The sequence below is a fragment of the Rousettus aegyptiacus genome, unplaced genomic scaffold (genome assembly GCF_014176215.1).
Source record: "Rousettus aegyptiacus isolate mRouAeg1 unplaced genomic scaffold, mRouAeg1.p scaffold_m13_p_7, whole genome shotgun sequence".
NCBI classification, from domain to species: Eukaryota; Metazoa; Chordata; class Mammalia; order Chiroptera; family Pteropodidae; genus Rousettus; species Rousettus aegyptiacus.
In genome coordinates, this window is record NW_023416310.1 from 98,287,748 (window position 1) to 98,308,374 (window position 20,627).

Below are 20,627 nucleotides of genomic sequence, written 5' to 3' on the forward strand. Positions count from 1 at the left end.
ATTCACAGTCCACTAAGATTGTAATTGTTGAAGCAGTGCCCTACCAAATCCCCAAAGCAGGTGCCAGGGGAAATTGATACTGGACAGGCCAAAACAGTAGTCTTCTATTATAAGATATGTATATAGGAAAACCTAGGGCCCAGTTGGTCTTGGAGGCTGGGGAGAGAGGAAGGATGGAGCCATACCAGAACAGGGAGGTGGTATATGTGATGCTTATTTTTATGAGTCAACTTGATCGGGACATAGGATGCCCAGATATCTGATTAAACATTATTTTAGGGTATGTCTGTGAAGGTGTTCCTGGAGGACATGAATTGGTAGACTGAGTGAAACAGATTGTCCTCCCCAGTGTGGATGGGTAAGAATGTTTAACCAGATATCTAGGCAACCTGTGTCCCAGTCAAGTTGACACATAAAATTAACCAACCTGTTGAAGGCTCAAATAGAACAAAAAGATGGAGAAAGGTTGAATTCTCTCTCTTCCTTACTGTATGAGCTGGGAAATCGATCTTCTTCTGCCCTCAGCACTCCTGGTTCTCACGCCTTCAGATCCAGACTGGAATCTAAACCATCAGCTCTCAGGCTCTCTGGCCTTCAAAGTACACCACCAACTTCCATGGGTCTCCAGCTTGCAGATGGCAGATCATGGGACTTCTGAGACTCCATAATTGTATGAGCCAATTCCCTAGAATAAGTCTCATTTCCCATTACACACACACACACACACACACACACGCACGCACGCATGCACATATTTATGTTTATGTTTATATCTAGCATTTTTATTGGTTCTGTTTTTCTGGAGAACCCTGAATAATACAATATACATTTATGACTGGATCCCCTAGGCTTCAGAGCTTAAAGTACACCTAAGGTTCTTCCCTTAGGGACCATCAGGGTGACCCAGGGTGAGAAATGAGCTGGCGTGGAAGAAGGGACCAATTACCTTTCAAGGTAGAAACCCAGACGGTGTTGAGAAGTGAATCTATGGGACTTAATAATTTAATAGTTCCAAGGGGGAGGAAGGAGAGACTTGGCATTTCTAGGAAAAGTCAAGCAGCTTTCTCCAGTTTCACAAATCAAAATAGAATTTCAGAGGATAAGGGACAGAAGCCAGAGCCCCTGCAAGGAGAAGTAGGGGAAAACCTCTTGCCTCATCTAGCTGAAAGAGAGTCAAATGGGGGCAAGGGTTTGTTAGGAAAGTATAATTACCCAACTTGCCTGTTCCCAAAGCCGAGAGCAAGGAAAACAGGCCCATCTGGGAATCCTGATGCTGAACAGCCACCCTAGATGCGCACTCAGGACAAAGGAAATCCTACCCATAGGGTTGGGGCCTCCCCTAAGCTTGACCCAAACCTGGACTTAGAGATGGTATGAGTTCTGAGCACAAGTGGCACAGGGATTTGTAAGCTTTTTAGGAACCAGGTAGGGGCTAGGTAGGCCTAGGGGTAGGTGACATCAGGAAGAGGAGATAACAAGGTTCTAGATTCATTCTCCATGCTCAGTGCCCCCCGGGAAGCTGACCTCTATGGACAATGTATCACCCTGGCTCCGTGGCCTCAGCTCCCTGTTGGACTTGGCCCTATTAGGAGGCCCTGGCAGGAGACAAGCTCTACTGCTGGACCTTGGTATTGGCAGTCACTACAGTCCTTTACAGAAGAGCACAACTCCTGTAGGACAATGGCTCTCCCACATACAGTTTTCATCAGATTCTGGCAACACCAATCCCTCCTTTACCCCTTTCCCTTCCAGCCGAGAACTGGTAAAGCCTTTCTTCTGTGGCTAGGGCCTGGGTGCCTCTGTGTCTTCTGTTGTTTCCAATAACCCCGCCCAGGAAATGTTCCTTTCATTAGCTTCTCTTCAACTTACACTCTGAGTGTGCTATCTCTTTTCTGCAGGGCCCCTTACTATGACACAGCAGTGTGGAACCATTCTGTCACCTTAGCCCTTTGGTGGGTGTCCTTGCCCAGGGCTGCTTCAGATCGACCAACATCAATCAAGGGATTGCAATCGAGTGTTCTCTGATATGTAGCAGGGCTCTTAAGAAGTTATTCTGTCACCTCTCTATGGAGAATAGTAACAGGGCAGAGACTGGCCAGCCCAGGAAAGGCCATCAGCCAGACAAAGGCCCTCTGGACTCAGTTTCCCACCAGAATGGGATCTCTCCCCTTCAGCCCTCCATCAGTTACTCCTGCTGTTATTTCATTCTGTTCCTTGTCCCCTCCATGGACTCTTTCCAGCAGGGAAGCCAGGTCCCCTCCATAATCTACCCCTAAACTTCAGCTGTCTTCCACTTACTTCCTCCTTTACCCAGAGATAATCCTTTTTCCCTCAACCCCTTCAGAGCATAAAGGGAGGCAGGAGAGAAGATTGGGACCCTTCTCTGAGCCTTACACAACCACCCCAGACCTTGGTTTCCCCAGGAAGCAGTAGGCAGGAGGAGGCCTGTCTCAGACTGAAGAAAAGACAGCCGCTCATTAAGGAAGCTGAGAACCAAGAGAGGTGACTAATGGTGTCAGGAGCAGGTCCCAGAACAAGCAGAGAAGTGAGCAACGGCATCAGAATTAACTGTGGGAGAAAAGAGGAGAGGAGAGTCAGTGCCCAGAGCAGGCAGAGCTCTCATTCCCAAAGGATTCTCTCAGGATAAAACAAAACCAGCCTGACCCTCTCCTCTAGGACCTGTCATCTTAGAAAACAGAACTACTCTGTCACCTTGTGTGGAGCAAGAGGTGGTCGGGACACGGTGTGAATGAAAAAGGGGTTCTATAGAAAGTAACCTCACAGGATGAGCTGGTCATAAATTCCTAACTGGGCAAGTCATGATGGGTAGTCAGGCCCCAGTCATATAACCTTTTTAAGTAAAAGGTTGATTTTTGCCTTAAGCAAGCCCTGTCCATTGTTTTTGTGCATTTAGGTTGACATACCTTTGAAATAAGCATCCTTAAGAAAGCACATAATCATGTTAATGATCCTGTAATCCAGCACCCACCTTGCTTTCTCCCACCTCCACGTAATCGTTTTTACCTTCTCTCCTTAACTTTGAATGCACAAAAGAAACTGGGAAATTGTCGTTCTCAGGAGCATTTGAGATCTTACTTCCCAGTAATTGTCATCAGTTTGGTTCAATAAATGCATAAAAATTCTCTACAGGTTTGGACATTTCTTATATCCACATGGATACAGGCAAGGATGTTTATTCATTTATTTCACAAACATTTATTGAGTGCCTACTACTTACTGGGGGCCAGAGGTGAAGCAGTCAACATAATCCCTGCCCTCCTAGAGCTTGCTTCCTGATGCATTTAAAATATCACCTCCCTACTGTGGGCTACAAAACTGCGCTTGTTTTGATTCCTGTCCTCCTCTCCAACTGAGCTTTGTGGTCCTCTTCCCTCTCACTCTGCTCCAGCCACAAAAGCCTTCTTGCTGCATCCTGAGCTTGCCAAGTTCATTCCCATTTCAGGGCTCTTGCATTAGCTGTTCCCTCTGCCTGGACCGCTCTTCTCCCAGACCTTCCTTCTCATCGCTGCCTCTTTCTAGTCATTCAGGTCTCAGTAAGTTTTCCTTAGCAGAAAGAAAAGCACTCCAGGTGGTGGGAAAATCCTGAGGTGGGAAAAAAGTTGAAAAACTGCAATCAGTGTGGCTGGGACAGAGACAGCAAAGAGTAAAGGGAAGTCCTTTAGCCTGAGTTCTCCTGAAAGCCAACCATGGAACAAAGGCTCTGATCCAGGCAGCAGGGGTGAGGGTTAGAGACTGAAGCTCATGTGAGAGTGTATGACTGTGTTACTGAGTTGGTTACAGCTTTAAGCAACCAGGGAGCATTCTGAAAAGTTTTATGAAAGGTCCCAGAACAAGTAAGAAGCCTCTGTTTATTCAGTGGTTCCCACTCCATTGTAAAGAGTTATCCCCAGGGCATTAACTACCCTGCACTTTAGGCTGCACTCCAGGCTGCAAAGCCAGCAGTTCCCTAATCACAAAGAAGCCCTGGAGCAGAAAGCCAGAGGGTAAGGTCAGAGGCCTGAAGAGAAGGCGCTATCGGGTTGGCCCCATGAACTGGTTGAAGCCAGCCTGAAACTGTTTGTCACCGCAGAGGGGGAATAAGAGGTAAAGCTGGGACAATTTGAAGTGGGGCTCAAGAGTAAGAGGGACACTATGTGACAATGGAAAGGGAGGCTAGAGATATGAGGGATAGCTGGCTGTACATGTCAACAGACGGGGGTGGAAGCTGGTCTGGGCAGGCATGCGTTCCTGACATAGGTGAAAGAGGAAACTGTAGTGATCTGAAGCCCAAGGGTACCTCTTCTTTGCAGGGTACCCAACAAGGCCAGTGCCCACCCCTTCATGTGCCAAGGAGGCCATTTCTCACTTTTTTGGGAATTTAATAAGAATCCCACAGCATAACCCCACAGGAAAGACGAGGAGGCAGGGCATTAACTTGCTCTTCAAGGTACCCGCATGTGACTTGTGTTGGGTGAAGGGCTGAGAAGGATTCTCAGTGTTTATCAAGAGACTCTGGCTTGGTGTCTAAGTACGCACATTCATTCAGGAATCTGGATCTATTTACTGAGCATCTACTATGTGCCAGGGCAGTTGTCAAGAGCCCCATGGCCCCTGCCCTCACCAAGCCCACATCTCAGCAGGTGACATGAAGTCTTGGTATATGTTTCGAACATGTTTCCATGGGCACATGGCACAGGTGTTTACTACCTGGTAGAGGCCTAAAATGCTGCTTTGCTTCCTCTATAATCTACCCTTGTCACCAGTCCCCCGGGACCTCCAGCCCCACACTGACAGCTCCAGCAAGCAAACAATCCCAACCCTCTTGAGCTGGAGGCCAGCTCATTCTCATTTCTCAGGAAGTTTAATTTGCCAACAGCCAGAGGCAATGACAGCAGCTCTGGAAATCTGGCTGCTGGTACTCTGGCCTGGGATAGGCAGCCCAGAAATAATTGCCTCTTTGAGCATTTTATTGAGCTTCCTACTTGTGGGGGCCATACCCTCACAGGGCTGCTTCTTAATGTGAGGAATGAGTTAGGCCTGTGAGGCTGGTGGGGCTGCTTCAAGGAGAGGGTGGAGGGTGGGTCAGTCAGCCTCAGGGACATACCTGTCCATCCTCCTTCCTCCAAAGCCACATTATTCAAGCAGGAGTTTGGAGAGCATCTGCAATCTATCTGTCACATGCACCAAAGCCTCTCTACCCTGTGGTCACACACTTTCCCCCGAGGTCTGTCTCAAACCCCTGGAAGTCCCTCGCTGTGCTGGCTGAGGGTGGGTGGGAGACTCAAGCTGAGCTCCTAAGGCTGCTTTGCTCTAAGGAATCTCCCCTTTGCTACTACCCTTAGTGCAGGATGTCTCCTCCTCTTCTCTAGGGAAAAAGAATGTTAATGATGATGAGTCCAGATTTTTCTGAGTGCAAGGCCAGCCAGATGGATCCCAATGACACATCCTAGCTCAGTCCACCAGCACTGTGACTACACCAAAATGGTCACCTCCTCTGCAGCTATTGTCAGATGTGAAGGGAGTGAACAGGAAGAGAGAAAGAATGGAGGGAAGATGACTGTAACAAAGGAAGAAGTTTCATTTATCTGCCCCAAATCTAGTGGGGTCTTCTCAAGGCCATTGACACTATCTCCCTGGCTCCATCCCAATCAGTGCCTCCCAGCCTCCCTGGGGTTCCCGCCTCACACCCTTGACTTGGTGGGCCCCTGGCTAGATCAACAAGTATGGAGAGAGGGGCTCCATTTCCATGCAATTATTTTAGCTCTGTGCCTTAGCTAAAATCCTCTGGGATTGCAAGCCTATTGACTATATCCTCCCTAAAATAACCACACTTCATGTAGGTTATGACGTGGTCTGGAGGAACAGACATAAGGGAATGGCAGTCAGGGAGGATACAGAGAACCACAGCCCAGTTATTGTTCTCTGATGTGGGACCCAAAGACCTCCAGGACTAGGGAATTCCTGCTGCTGCCACTGCTGCTGCCGCTCACAACTTCGGTACTCCAGTAGGCCCCCAGGAGTGTTGTGCCATTTCGTTCCTTCCCCATCTTGGCCCTGGAAAACTCCTACTCGTTTTTCAAAATCCTGATTAAACATCACCTCTTCTCAGAAGGCTTCCCTGATTCCTTTTCAGACAGAGCAGATCAGTCTTCTTCAAGTTAGTACTTCACTCTGCAAATGGCCTGATCTTGAGCAAATTACTCATTATTATGAACCCTCTGTAAAATGCGGGTGAGATAGCCCTCGCAGGGTTAGGGAAGAATTAAAGATAATGTATCTTTAAAACCTAGTATTGTGCTTGACACATGGTGAGGGCTCAGAAAATGACAGGTCTTGGAGTGATGATGACAGTGATCAAACTTTTTCAGTGGTCTATGTACACATCTGTCATCTCTAAGAAATTATGGACTCTTTAAGGACGAGGACCACAGTTGAGTCATTGCTGTATCCTTAACACCCTGGCTGGCTCAGAGTGAGCACCCAATAAAAGGTAATAAATGTCAGCACTGTCATTAGTATACTTCAGATAATACTAACTGGCCTTTAGTGAATATTTACCATGTGCCAGACGCTGTTCCAATTTACCAGGATTATCTCATTTGATCTTCACAACAATCCTATAAGGTGTTATCATTTCTATTTTACAGATGAATAAACTGAAGGTTAGAAAATTTGCCTTAGGTCACACCGTAAGGAGTGAGGGATGGAGGCAGTTTCAGAACCAAGGTCAATCTGACTCCAGAGTTTTTGAACAACTCCATACTTGACTGTTGAGCATGCTCTATATTGTATCACAATCCTCAGTTCACCTGTCTTTTCTACCTGACAACAGGTACTGGACTTGGTTTACTTATGTAGCCTCTGACCCCAGCACAGATTCTGGCACATACACTCCCCACACCTCAGTCCATATTTCTTAGATAAGTAGATGAGAAAAACTGAGGGAAAAAGGAGAAGGTCAAGAGCAGATGGTAGGGCTGGGATGGGGCGAGACATCTTTTGTTTTGAAGATCAATGGGTGAGGCCAGGAGAGGCCCAGGGAGAAGGCTGTGTCCTGGTCTTTAGGTTGACACGTATTTTCAGGGGCACCGTGACATTCCCACCATCCCAACTTCCCACAGTGTCTGAAACGGTGTTCCCTTAGGAACAGATGGAAGCTCAGAAGAATGTGAGCTGAGGGCTCAGGTGCTCCCTCCCTCCTAGGCTTCCCTTCCCCATCCCCAGGACTACTAGTCTGAGTTGTAGGAGACAGAGAGATGTTTGTGATACAGGAGTGAACCAAAATTTGAGAGAAGAGGAGAAAAAACTAGGCCACAGCATCTCTATGCCTCAGAAAATTAGACCGCAGGAGACAAGGGCATCACCTAACGCCTCCTGAATTCAATTTTTGGGGCCTGACCTCACTCAGCAGGGTCATGGCAGCTTGAGTGAAGGCAACCTTGCTGGAGGTGAATTTCTCCTGTGAGTGGGTGGAAGGTCTCTGTTACTTGTTGTTCTGTCAGCATCCTGGAGTGGGCGCGGGGTTTTGCCTGCCTGTCTGACCTCAAGGCCAGGACTGTAGGGTCCTTGATCAGCTGTGTCCTAGCCCCACCTGCTTCTTCAAGCCCAGTTGGTGCTGGGGAGAGAGAAGGAAATTTAATTTACATTTATCCCCTCAATTTAGAGTCTGGACAGCTATTTTGACTGCTTCACTGGAATATTCTTTAATTTTGAGTTTCTTTTTCTCATTACAGCTCGAAAATTAAAATCTCTCTGCCTTGGGCAAGTGAAGGCTGAGTGAGGCACGACTGCTGCTACTGCACATTTCTTACTTAAGTCGATTTGGACACACCGACTGCTTTCTCTCAGGGTGGATGACCGAGAGAAGACAAGGCCGACTTTAGCCTCCCTCCTTCCCAGAGCGTAGGCATTAATCCTCCCATTATTCTGGCAGCCCTCAATGACCTGGCCTAATCACAAACTTAATAACACTCTGAGCTTGTAAAGCTCTTCTCCGTGTATTCTTTCCAGCTGATTCCCACAACAGCCCTGCAAAGAAGGAGAGCAGATATTCTTGTCTTTGTTTTTCACTAATGAGGGAACTGAGGGCCCAGAGCATTTTACAGATTCAGAGACAAAGCCCTTGAAGTTCCTGGGTGTGACTCCTCCCCTTTAGGTCTCCTTGCTTCTCAGAAGACAGCTGGGGCAGGGCTACCTCTCCTCATTGCCCCCAGACCCCTGACTGGGAGACTCACTCAGAAGTGGTATGATCTAGGGCAGCTCCTGTCCCCCTCTGAACTTCGACTTCCTTATGTTGAAAAGAAGGCTTGCCCTAAATTATGTCTAGAGCCACCTAGAGCCACATGTGCCCCGACCCCAGGGGAAAGGAGAACCATGCTCTCTCTGTTGCATTGCTCCATCTCTGTGTTTCTGGCTCTCTATCCTTGGGTGACATGGCAACTCTCCTCCCTGTGTGAGAACACCCAGCTGTCTTTGCCCTGCTCTTCTTTTCCCTATGCAGCTCTTGCCCTGATTTGCTCACAGACTCTGAGAGGGATGTTTGGTCCACATGGGGTCTCCCAGTAAAGCTCCAGAACATCCCCTCCATGAGGAGCCTGGAGAAGGCAGTCTAGGAGAAGGTTCTGGGATTGCTTCAAACCCTAGCAGCACACTGTTTTCACTGAACATAACAGGAGGTGCTTGTGGCCTTCCAAGGTCTGGAACAGGTTCATTTCACTGGGGGACACAGGATCTAGGAATGTGGGGTGAGCTGCATTTCAAGCCACATTAGAAGATGGGACTGCCCTGTAGCAAACAGTAGCACCAGCCTTCTAAGGGCACGAGCTTTGATGGGAAAAGAAATTTCTTGTTCCACCTTTGCCCTCATCCCCAGCTCCTTTGAGGATCTGGTAGTTTTCCATGTTCTTCTCCTCCCTTTTGTGGGGCTCCAGAGATACAGGAGCCCAAGGTAGCATGTGATCCTAAACCTATCCAAAAACCTCATGATTTTGTTCCTGGTGTGAAATGACAGCCACTCTCATTCACCTCTCCTTCTCCCTGGGGAGTAGGAGCTGAAGCCAGACTGCTCTGAACCCCAAGGGCCACAAACAGAACTCCAAACCTAACCTGAACCAGCAGGAAAGACAGTTGAGGCAGCCTGGAGCTTCCTGAGGCTGGTGTAGGGGAGAGAGTTGAGGAAGGGAATGAGTACTTCCTGGAGATAAAGGCTTTGGATTGCAACTCAAAAGGAAAGGGAGCCCGCAGTGTTGAAGCCGGAAAACTCAGACAGATCTGGGATCAAATTTCAGCTCTACCTCAAGCCATGGCGCCAGCTTCTGGAAACCTCAGTGTACTCCTTCATTTTCCACAGTAGTGATTGTCCCATGGTGTTTTTACAGGACTGAATGAGATAATGTACATAGGAAGACAGTTACCAAATTCTCTGACATATATTAGGCACTCAGTAAATGGTTGCTATTATTATTATTATTGGTTCAATGTTGTTATTGTTGTTGATTGAGAAATCTGGGATTGAAGACAGACTTTCTTGTTTGTAAATACATTCAGCCATAGCACATGAAGGGAAGAAATCCCCGAATGGTGGATATCCACCTGAAACTCTCTGCAATCTCGTGAAAGCTCAGTCTTACCTCTCTGGTGTCATCTTGTTGACTCAGATATAAACCCAAAGGCTAGTTTCCCTACACCAGCTCACTTTACACCAGGAACAAACAGTATCTTGGGAAATTAGGGTCACAGAGACTGGGTAGTCAAGTCCAACTCAAATAAAGGGGCCTCTGTTCTGATTCCTGTCAGTGGCAAGGGATGATGCTCAGGCTGCCACTGAGCATGAGGGCCAGGCCAGAGGAAACAATGGTTGGGCAGGTGCCAAGTCCTTAGAAAAAAACTGAGGTCCCAAGAGAGAAACCAGAGCTGCCCCAGTGGGCCCCGCTTTCCTTCGTGTGCCTCTCATTCTTTGTTCCTCCTCTGCCTCAGTTCTAGCTCCTCCACCCCCATCTCTAACAAGGAGGGTGGGACTATGGTGAAACCTCATATGGCAGATACTGGGGCTCCTCCCCCAGGGAGGTAGTGTGGAGTGTTAGGCCTCCCCCTACATCACTAGGTCTAGGGATCCAAATATGATTGGAGAGCCATGGAAATGGGGTAGCAATCCTAAGATCCTGAGAAATAAGAATTCACCGCTGTCAGCTTCACCTCGCCTCACTCTCTTCTTCAATCCTAGTTTCATTTCTTCTTTCTCTTCTGACTGTCTGCTTTCCATTCTCTTTTCCTGCCTCTTCTTCTTTCTCCTCAGCCCTTATTCACAAGCTGGCTCTGAAAGTTTTCAAGTTTTCAGCTTCTGTTGTAAGGGCCCCCTACATACAGCAAGAGTGTCTTTTTGTTTCTCTTGTTCCCTCTCGTCTCTCTGAATGCCTCACCCAGAAGCAGGAATTCCTGCTTTCTTTGATTGAGGCTTAAAAAAGAACTAAGCCCCAGGGTTTAGGCTCAGGCTCCTCAGGGATACATGGGGGGCAGGGACTGGGGTGTGTGGAAGAGGAAAGTATGAATTGGCTCATGAGAGCATAAAGATGGCACAGACAAATGGAATGCAGTATTGATTGGGCTCTGGGTGACTCACCACTTCAGAGAAGGGATCTGGGAGAGTGATGTCACTGCTGGAGCCATCGGTGACACTGGCAGCTGTGCTTCATCCCTGGCCTGAGACCTTTTCTTGCCTTGCTAGTTTCTTTTTGCCTCCCCATTACAGAGCAGATTTGAGGAAGGAGATTTCGCCTTTGATGGTATTTAGAACCACAATGTGGTTTTCTTAGATTGAGACCTTCCTTCCCACATCCTCTCCTCCACTTCCTCCACCTGCCTGTCTTAGTAAATGTACTAATGTGCGTGTGGGCATTCACTGTCTCACAAATGTGTGCACACTTTTTATATGTGTGTACAGCTTATATGCATATGCGCATGCACACACACATATATACTCACTCATACATACTCCCACCTGCCATCTGTCTCTGTCAGTAAGGGGGAAAATCTGGACTTCTAAACAAAACTAGGGGCTGCTAGGGGGCTAATTCTCCCTGGGAGTGATGTGAGGAAGAACTTCTGTGTGCTCTTGTCTGCTGACATCTTGATGTTTTGTGCCTCTTGACTATAGGGGCCACACATGTGAGCTACAGTAAGCCCAGCATTTGGATAGGCATGTGTGTTCTTGACTGTATGTGCACTTCCAACTTCATAATCATGGGGAAATTGGGTAGGGATGAGGTCGGCAGGGGACAGGAATATATGGAGGACAATTTGAGTAGGGCTAGAGACTTCAGAAACTCACTGCAAGACAAATGTCATCATCATCCCACCCACCCCCATATTGACTGTATTTTCCCCTCTACGTCCTGGAAGAAAGTTCAGTCTTATTTGTTAACTAAGTCCCAGGAATCTAGCTTAAACTGGGACAGAGGAAGGGTTCCAAATATGAGTGTGAATATTAAAAATATGTAAATCACATGCAAATGAATTGAAAGCAAAAATAAATTGCCTGTGAGTCTTGAAAAAGAACAATTTAGCCTGAGGTGAAGGCAGTGGAGGAACCACAACCCACATAATGGGGTGATTACCAGAATCTGGGTGGAGAATGAGCCCGCCCTAGTGCTCTGGGGGTCCTGGCCTATAACACAGTGAAAATGGTTTGTTTTGGCCATAAGCGACCAACTGACAAGTATTTATCAAATACCCACCTCACATGGTGGCAGAAGTGGATTTTCTGAAGCTAATGAAACTTAAGCTTCAGGGCTCCTCATTAGCACAGTTCCTTTTCAAAGCCTGTACTTAATTTTATTTTTACAATTTTTCTTAAAGAGGGCTTCCCCAAATTGTATTAGTTTCGGGTCCCACAAAACCTAGGTCCACCTCTGCATTGAAGAGAGTAAACTCTGTCCTTAATTTAATTAACAGCCTCCTTTGAAACCATCTCTCTCTTTATCAGAGTTGCCCATCTGTCAGAATGGCTTACTGCGCCATGCAGTCCTCTAGAGGGAAAAGGACCAGATGACCTCCAAGGCTGCTCCTAGCTCCAGAACGCCACAACTTTCTGCTTTAGGCTAGTATAGGAGGAGGATGAAGGTAACTGCTTCAGTGTTAGAGGGAAGGTGACCCTTTTGCCCAAACTCTGAGAACTTCAGGGAGCAAGTACCTGATGATAAATAATAATACCTAACATTTGTAGAACTTCTGAGAGTTTCTAAAGGGAATGTGTCATTTGATTTTCACAACAACCTTGAGGCAGGGAGATGTATTGTGGAGATTTGTTACAGACAAGAAACAGGCTCCAAGAGGTGAAATTACAATAATAATAGCTCAGATTCCAGGGAAGATTATAAATATTATTACATACTGTGCTTCTTTAATCTGCACAGTGACCCTATGAGGTAGGTATCATTATTATCCTTATTTTAGAAATGGGGAAATTGCACAGAGATGTTAAGTAACCACCCTAGATAGACGAAAGAGTAGCAGACCAAGATTCAAACTCAAGCAATCAGGTTGCAGAGTTCTTGCTTTTAATCAGTTCACTACTCAAATAATTCATGCACAGTCTGGGCCAGAATTCAAACCCAGATCTGTCTGACCCCAGAGCCCTTTCTCATCACCATTAAACACTACCACCTCCCTAATGAACCAGGAAGTGTCAAGCACTTGCAGCCAGGGCCCTGGGGGCAGGGATAAGGCAATTGGTGGAAATTCCAAGTGATTGATCTAAGGACCAGGGTCCAGCCAGAGAAGGAAGAATGAGTACCCATCCTGGGCTGATAGCTCAGGGCGAGCAGTGAGCCAGCAATCACAGACCTGGACCTGCAGAGAGCCTGGGGAGACTTCTTCCTTCCTGAGTCCTCAAGAACCCAGTCTTTGACCATTTCTTCCCATACCTGCAATTCCCTGACAGATAAGATCAAGACTATGGTCAGTGGTATATTTAGGGAGATCACCGTGGCAACAAAGTAAAGAATGATGGATAAAGGGTGAGGGTGAGACAGTTTCAAAAATTTAGGAGAAAAGTGATGAGGTCCCAAACAAACCAAGGTAGTGACTGGTGTGGAAAAGAGATACTGCAAGAGTGAATGAATGAAGGATGGACAGGGATGTTGTCTTCAAATGATACAGCTCACATTCAGGCCCCAGTGGAAGAAGGAGGAGAGAGAGTGTGGGAGGAGTGGGAAGCAATAAACAATGAGGCCTGTAGGATGAGCAGCCCCTGGAAGCTGCCAGAGATGATAACATCTCATCTTTCTGCTTTCTGGGTCCCCAGTTAGGCTGTTCCCCACTGGTGTGTGTGTGTGTGTGTGTGTGTGTGTGTGTGTGTGTGTGTGTGTGTAGAAGTGTCAGCCATGGGCTCTGGGGCCAAATCACAGGGAGGGGAACATCAGGAAAGGGTGATTTAGAGTCTCATTCTCACTGCCCTTCTCTGTGCTGCAAGGACAGTTCAATGTAATATATAATTACCACCGCCCCACAAGGCTGCACTGTACACAGAGCTCCCCACCTTCTTCCCACTCCCTCCTGCCTGCCTGCAGACTATAAATCAGTTTTCAATCCTGAGTGCTACCTGTAAATGTTCAAGCTCAGGATACTCACCTCATATTCCTGCATCCCTTGGGGGTGGTTCAGGCTCTGAGCCACCCCTCCTTCCCCGAGCCCTGATTCTGACATGCTTCTTATCCCTGATTGATGGTGGGAGGGGTGGCTGAAAGCTGGAATTGGCTCTAAGATCTCTAGAGCCCTAGCTTGGAGAGTGGGGGTGAGTGGCTGTGTTCACCTGACTCCACCAGGTCTGAGCTGGACAGTGCCCAGTATGTAGCACTATGAAATGCTCTGGATCAAGTGGGCAAGACGGCATTGAGACTGACCTCTCCTCCCAGACTGGCAACCTCCTCCTAGACCTGCAGGATGTGCCCCGAGGCAGGTTGGAGCCTTCCCTGGAGAGTCTCCAAAAGACAGTACCCTGACCTGGGGTGATGAGGAAATGAGGAGAGTCCAGCCATGGTTTTTCCCAGAGCTGGGGCGGGAAATCCTGTGGTGTACCTTTGTGGCAGTAAAGAACAAATCAAGAGAGAAATTTCTGATTTCTATGGAGCAGGTACCTTGAGGACTTCGATTTTCCCTTTAAAAAAAAAAAAAGTCAGTTGCTTTCCTTCTCCCTTTCCTGTCTCTCTTTGCTGAGATAACTGTAACAGTCTCCCCACTGGTCTACCCACATCGTCCTGCTAAATGGAGGTCAGATCACACCTCTTGCTTCCCTGATTAAACCTCTTTGAGAACTTCCCTCCTCCCTAAAGATAATAGAACATTCCTTGCCATAGCTCCCAAGACCTGACCCGGCCTGTCTTAACCATGTCAACCTCACCGGGTACTCCTCTTCCTATCATTGTCTTACTCCAGCCACATCGCTCTCTGCTTTTCCAACACTCCTGCCACAGGGCCCTTGCACTGGCAATTCCTGCCACCTGAAATGCTCTTCCCCTTACTCCTACTCTTCTAGGTCTGTTCCTATGTCTCCACCCTCCCTTGATTACTTCATCTGATGTAGGCTCCCCATTCTATCTCAGCACCCTGTTTGTTCACTTTACAGTACTTATTATATATTATATAATTTGTAATTCTGTACTCATCAGCTGGTTTCCTCGTTTTTTGTGGGTTTTCCCCATTAGACTGGAATCCTGTGAGGGCAGGGGTCACACTGTCTTATTCACCACTGTATTTTACATGCTTAGCATAAACCCTGGCACAGAGTAGATATTAGTAATTCTTTGAAAGAACTGAATGCATGAGAGGTGGCTGACAGAAAGTCTTAGAAGTTGACGTTGATTTACCTATCCACCATTGCAACCCCACTTACAAACAGCAAATAGTCAGAATCACCCTTCCCTAGATTAGGCTTGCAGCCTTCTGGGGAACTGGGAGGATTCCCCCTGTGGTTGGTCTTCCTTTCTCTCCTTTGGAAAACTCTCTCAGCTGTGGCCCCTTCGGGCTGTCCCTGGAGCTGCCCCTCCAAAGATCACCAGTCAATGTCCAGTGTTCGCCACCTCCAAACCCCCATCAAGATCCCTGGGTGGTTGCAAAGCATGGCCTAGCCAAACTGGTACCTGTGCCCACCAATGTGGGCAGAGGAAAGGAGTGTGGGGGGCGGGGGGAGGGATACTGGAGGGAGGCTGAGGAGGCAACTCTTCCATACATTGTAATGTCTATGAAGTACATGCAAATTAACGGAAAGCACCTTTTGAATAAGTAGCTTTTATTGAGGGAGCTGCTCTAATCCCCAAATGGCTTTATGACCACCAGGAGCTTCCTGGTGGAGGAGGGGCTAGGAAATGTGAACTCACTGTCTGGAACCACTCTGCAGCGCCCTTGTCTCTGTGATTTTAGATTCCAGACATGCTTCTTATGGCTAATGGACTTGCAGATCTCTAACCTCTGCTTCCACACTCCACTACCCTCCCCCACCCCAAGTCCGGGGAGCCTGGCCTCTGTGTTTGCAGGAGGCTGAGGCTGCTTGCTGGATGCTGCATCACAAGTCTAGATGTTGCATGAATCTCCGGGGCTGTAAGCAACTGAGTATGGCTACAGTGAACACAGCTCTGTGGGCTCTCTGGTATAACTATACCTGGGCATGTAATAAATCCCTTGCTTGTGTATAAAGGTATGTGTGCTGTATGCACTGGGGCGGGGGGGGGGGTGTTGTGTCCATTTACACACACAGTGCCAAGAGGCACTGTGTTTGTGCCTCTGAGTTGATGTGTGTGTACACCGCCCGCACCCCTCCCGCCCCATCTCCATCCATTTGTACTCCTCCTCAGATTGCATGGGAGCCGCCTTAGCTGGGGAGTCAGGCTTTTTCAAAGACTAAGGACTTCTATCAAAATGATAATGAACTGATGACACTGGAAGGCCCCTGGGCTCTAGAGAGGAACCAGAAACAACTGGGGACAGGGTAAAGACTGGTGATGCTTCAGGGCAAAAGGACAGTGTCGCTCAGAAAGCCCATTCCAGCTCAGTTCAGATCTTATTGGGTAAAGGGATATGGACAAAAGAGGCCCAAGGGATGTTGGAGATACGTTATCAATATTCCCAGCCTGGCCCGCCTCCCTCTTCTGGAACGCTCCATTCTCTGCTTTGCTGACTCTCTCACCCTCTCAAAGCACTCACCTTGACTATGGAGCTATGACGGATAAGACTGACTATTCCACTCTCCCCGCCTCTGTTTCTCTGGCCCTCACCCAAAGCCCAGTCCTGCCCAGAGATAAAGCGAGGGGACTGCTCCTCTTTACTGGATAACAGAATTCTGAGAGGGACAGGGACATACGAGCAGACCTTGGAGCTCCAAAAACTGGAAAGTTGCCACTTGGACATGGAGCGTGTCAAGGCTAATTGACTTCAAAGATCCTTCATAATAGATTTAGGGCCAGGTGAGTTGTCACTGTGAAAAAGAGAGTCCAGAAGCTTGTAGAACACCTGTGCTAAAGGGACTTGGATTACAAAGCAGAAACTCCTCTCATTGGTCAGGGCAGAATAAGTACTACCCATGTTCTAAAGGTTTTAGAGAGAATTCATGCAGTTCTGGGCTTGGAGCACACAGGGGCTCACCTCACCGGAAGGCTCCTCCACCCTGCTACCCCTGAGAAGCAGCCACTCCGTCCCAAGCTGGAGAGCTCCAGCCCCCTTAGGACAGCCTGGCACATAGTAAGTGTTCAGTAAATATTAGTTGTTGTGAATATTAGCATAATCTCCTGGTGGAAAGTCTCTGAAGGTGGTGCCTGCAGAGATGGCTGAGCCTCTAGAACCCTGGGAGTCAGGAGGGTGTAGGTAGTGTGAAGCAGGGATGGTGCCAAGATACTGGACCTACAAGAGGGCTGGGATCCTGGCTTGCACTGTGGCCTCTCCTTCCCCTGCCCCAGTGTTGTCCTCTCTCTAGGCCCTGCAGGGAGTCTTCCCTCTGTCCCAGGCAGGCCCGGTGACCTTTCACTAAAGTCTGCAAATATATTCTTGGCGAGTCTTGGAAATGAAATTGTGCTCAACATTTGTATAGGGCTTTTCTGACGCCCAGCCCTTTACAGACATTAGCTAATTAAATGGCGGAGGAGGAGAAGGAGGAGGGCCCTGCTTCTGTAGCCAGGGACTCCAGGCCCTCCTGACCTGAGTGGCTCCCGTCTCATTCCTCCCTTCTTCTTTCTCTGCAAGGTTGGACGTACTCTAAGGAGGAAGTGACTCCTGGGGAGTTGGCCAGTGAGTCAGAAAGCAAAGGGAGGAGGGAGTTTAACATATGTTGAGTAGGTAAGTGTCTTCCTGAGGTCATTTTGTACCACTCCCAGCCATATCCAGCAACTGGCTCAGTCTGTAGGTGCTGTTCTGTGTCTGCCGTGAATGGGTCGGCCACCTTCTCCCCCTTGGGAGGAGGACATGAGATCAGACAGACAGTAGCTCGAGCCAGAGCAGATTGTCAAAGATCCTTCCCAGAGGGCTAGGAGGAGCAGGGCACACAGCCATTTGGCCTAGTCTAGGGACAGGGCCAATCTCTCAGCCCATCTAGGAGACACAGATCTGGACAGCAGCTTCTAGACTAGAGAGAAGCACGTAAACCTGTGCTCTGCATGCTCTTCCTGGGCATGAGGGCTGGAGGGAAGCCATCCCAGCACCAGTGGAATTTCTTGCACTGTACCACCCCCTCTTCCAGCATCTACTCCCCACCATCATGAGACCCTGCCTGTGCCAGCAGTGAGTCAGTGAATGGAGATGCCCTATAACTGGCAGCAAGTCAGTTTGTATCTGAGGAGGAGTGAAAGAAAGGGGGGTGGGAGGGAGGAAGAAAGGAAACAAAGAAAGAAAGGAGGGAGGAGAGAGAGGAATGGATGGATGGATGGATGGATGGATGGATGGATGGATGGATAGATAGATTCAGGACTAGGATTGAGAGAAAAGTCCAAGAGAGAAATAGGAACCAGTTATAGAGACTGACCTAAGGAAGAAATAAGCTATATTTCAGACTGAGACTGTGGGGGAAAGGAAAGAAAGAAGAGTAGAGAAGAGGGTAGAAGAAACAGCTCCACAGGTAACAATGGTGTCAAGATTAAGGATTTCTTGGCACAGCCAGGTCAGCTCCAGGTAGGAATCCCCCCAGGAGGCCTCAGAGAGTTGCCATAGGCCCCTGGAAGGAGAGCCACATCTCCTCCACCCCCACAAAGGACAGCATCTGCAGGTGCCCACCTCAGATGTGCAGGCATCTTTAAGAGGCTGGTGGTGCACATTCCCTTTCTTGATCCCATCACAAGGACTAATAGCCTGGATACTTGGTCCCTCCTCCCCTGCTACTGTGAGTGTATCTCCCCTTCCCCAACTGGCCTGCCGCAGACCACTCTGATCTCATTAATCTGCCTGGTGCTGATTGGGGAATCAGCAATTCTGGAGGCCCCACCAAGTCCAGCAGAGGAGGGCCTGACCTCCTCTCACCGTAATTATCTGTCTCATAAAAAATAGGCATTGAACTTCATAAAACCAATTAAGACTTCAGAGCCAGGGCACAGGAGCAGCAAGCAGGAGTCCAGGAAACTCTGATGACAATGGGAGCCAACTCCAAGGGCAGAGCAGTACCTGACAGCTCCCCCCTCTCAGGCCCAGCCCCAAATGCTGCAAAGCTACTGCAGATGCAACAGAAGAGAATGAGGTCAGACCCAAGGAAGGACTGGCTGGCTTGCTGGCAGGAGCAGTGAGCACTGGTTCCTTCCCTTTTGTGACCGGCAGCCTAACAGAGCCTGGTTTCTCCCTCCATAACCCTCTCTGGTTCCAGAAAAACTCGAGAGTTTCCCATCAAGTTACCAAGGCAACCGCAGCCCAGCAGGATTCACAGTGATGACTAAGAGAGAGCAGGCTGATAGCAGCCCCAGGACAGGCTGTCAGGGTGAGGGCACACATCTCAGGGTGAGCAGGAAGGCAGTGGTTTCTGGCTAGAGCAAGCATCCCCTGCCTCCCTGTCCAGCATATTCCAGGATCTGTTTTCCTGCAGTTTGTAGGTTTACATAGCCCAGTCCCAGGTGGGTAAGAAGACAGCACCAAAGCTTCCTTCACTGTCAGGTGTAAATAGCAGGGTGCTCTTCCATAGCTTCCCAGAATGGCAGACGTTGTGGTCCCTGGCCCAGCCCAAAGGCCCTCTAATTTTAAAGGCCAGTAGAACTCTCTTCCATAACCACCTGCTCTCTCTATAATGGCCCCTTGGGAAGCAGTACTGCTAAGGGATCGTGAGCACAGACTGCTTTGGAATCAGACAGAAGTGGGTTTCATTCTTGCTTTGTTACTAAGACTATGTGAACTTGGGGATGTTACTTTTCTCTCAGTCTGTTTCATTAGCTAAAAAATGGGGGTAATATGATGAATACAAGGACTTAATAATATCATACATATAACATGCTTGTGCAGGACTTGGCACTGGGTCTTTCTGAAAACAAAATGAAAGCTGTTAAAATTTTATCATTATTGTTACAATTTTAATTATTATTGTTATTACGTATGTACCTCAGTTTACTCATCTGCAAAATAGGGATAATGATTTAATGGGTTGTTTAAAGATTATCCAAGACAAATCCCGTGAAATGCTTAGACCAACACTTTACTCATAGAAAGTGCTCTGTGAATACGAGCTGTTATCATTGTGATTTCTACATCCCCCTTCTTACCACAATGCCTTCAGGATTATATGCCAGGGAGCCATCACTGAGCAGGCCCAAACTCTTAGTTCCCTAAACAGTAAGGGCCATGAAAACAAGCCTTCTGGAACTGTAGTGGGTGGGTGAGTGGGGAGTAGACATTCCTAATGGCCATGCTAGCGAACTTCCAATTCACTTCTGGACCAAGAATGAGCCTTTCACTTCTGCACTCGCTCATTTCCATCTCAGGAGCCTGAGTTTCCCTAAGCAGGATGATGTCCTGTTAATGCCCAGCAGACTGGAGAAAGGGGTAAACAATCACTTAGAATGAAAAAAGGTTTTGCCCCTACACAGAGGGTCAGATGCCAGCCTGGGGTAGGAGACACTCTTAAAAGAATGAATGAGGGGTCTATGTAGGTGGGTTACAATGCCTCTTAAAGATTTCTGTCTTTTTTTGGTCCTCATTTCCAGAAGGAGACCTCAGATATAGCTGAACAACTGCAGACTGCTCTCAAACTCTCACCATCTTCCTCCTTGAAAACATCAACACTCCTCCAGCGCCCAGTCACACTTTCAACCTTTGTGACTCATGAATAGGCTGATTGGGATGCAGTCTTTCTCATTCTCAGCTCTTGCCACACACATGTGCCTCACTGGTCCAACTGCACATGAATTGCACAGGTGTGTGTCCCAGAGGTCTCCAGGGTGTGCCACAAGCTAAAGGGTGGGCTAACACTGAAGCCGGAAGAAATGAAGTGAAACCTCAGGGAAAATATCCTGGTTGAAAGAGCTGGGAGAAACAGGGAAAGAGCTAAGAGCAAGCTACAGGATCCACTTCTCTGCAGATTTTCCATCAGAAAAGTCCCCATCCCTAACCTCTACTGCTCTGAAAGGTAATGCCTCAGTAGGGGAGAGCTAGGGCTGTCAGAAGCCCTAAAACACTGA

At 48.1% G+C, this 20,627-nt stretch overlaps 1 long non-coding RNA gene across 1 annotated transcript in view; it reads right to left on the bottom strand.

The window, feature by feature from the left end:
* Positions 1 to 1,378: 1,378 nt before the first annotated feature.
* LOC107518709 overlaps positions 1,379 to 20,627 on the bottom strand; it is a 94,016-nt gene continuing 74,767 nt past the window's right edge. Inside the window, exon 3 of the long non-coding RNA XR_001598940.2 lies at positions 1,379 to 3,603. This is a non-coding gene — a long non-coding RNA (uncharacterized LOC107518709). The remainder of the gene's footprint in view (positions 3,604 to 20,627) is intronic.